This window comes from Etheostoma spectabile, chromosome 13 (assembly GCF_008692095.1).
Source record: "Etheostoma spectabile isolate EspeVRDwgs_2016 chromosome 13, UIUC_Espe_1.0, whole genome shotgun sequence".
NCBI lineage: Eukaryota > Metazoa > Chordata > Actinopteri > Perciformes > Percidae > Etheostoma > Etheostoma spectabile.
The window spans coordinates 8,964,345-8,965,021 of NC_045745.1; positions in this window are offsets into that span (position 1 = coordinate 8,964,345).

Here is a 677-nt window from a genome sequence, read left to right on the forward strand (position 1 = left end):
TATACTTGTGTTTTATCTGTTTTTTGTTTTTTTGTTGTGGTTTTTTTAACAGATTTTGTGTAAAGCACTTTGAATTGCCCTGTTGTTGAAATGTACTCTACAGATAAAGCTGCCTTGCCTTGCCTTACGTACTACTCGCCAAACCCCGTCTAACACAATCCCCGGTACGTTCTACACACACGCTACACAGGACGCCTTTATGTTCCCTTTAGACGCTGACAGCCACTGTCCATATGTCCGTATTTTACGAGTTCAGAGTGAGAACGTGTTGGAATGGGGGCCATTTTGGAATCCGGTATCCAATTCTTATATAACACATCCATGCCACAAGCTCATGTCCATTACAACATCTCCTGACCCATTTGATAATTATGTCTATAATTCCATAATGTGCTTATAGCATGCCTATGGGGCGATAAAAAATCCTTGTGAAAAACAGGGAAAGCATACAATTTGTCAGCTATAATCTCAGATGTGGTATAGGAGAAGATGAGGAAAAAGAGGGGAGGGGCGGGCTCTTTTGCCGTAGGTGATCACCCCAGTGATTCTGGTACTGAAATGCTCTTGAGGGACAAAGGGACTAGATCAGTGTCTCTTCTGGTAAATCCTTGGAGATTTTCCTCTCAATTTATACTAGGAGCATTGTGTGTGTGTATGTGTGTGTGTGTGTGTGTGTG